Raw genomic sequence first — 504 nt, forward strand, 5'->3', positions numbered from 1 at the left:
AACGTATGTTGAGCGTGTCTGTAAATATTTCATGATACTGCACTACACACTAAATCTGCAACTATAAAAGCCATAGCATTATTATCAAAAGTTGATCAAACAAATTTATTCACATTTTAACCCCCCAAAAAAATCAATTCCTGCAATAATTTCCATGTGTGTGAAAATTATTCCATACTATTTTCCCAAAATACACAGAATATTTTCTAAACAACTATACCAAATAAGAAATACAAAAGGCACGCTATATCTCAAGCATCATGTATAAAAATCTAGACTTATGATTATAAGTGGCAAAGTAATTTATCACTTTACTCTGTATGCAACACCTTTGCAACATGCTGCAAAGTACCCCTATCACATCAGGAAATTATCCAGCATTTCAGCAGCGCAGACTGAAATGGTAGATGAAAGTATGTACACAGTAATCTACAAATGTATATTACATTCCATTGCTTGTGTGAAAGGGAAGATTACCGATTTGTAATTCCTCGTATATATATA

Source organism: Penaeus monodon, chromosome 24, assembly GCF_015228065.2.
Source record: "Penaeus monodon isolate SGIC_2016 chromosome 24, NSTDA_Pmon_1, whole genome shotgun sequence".
Lineage (NCBI taxonomy): Eukaryota > Metazoa > Arthropoda > Malacostraca > Decapoda > Penaeidae > Penaeus > Penaeus monodon.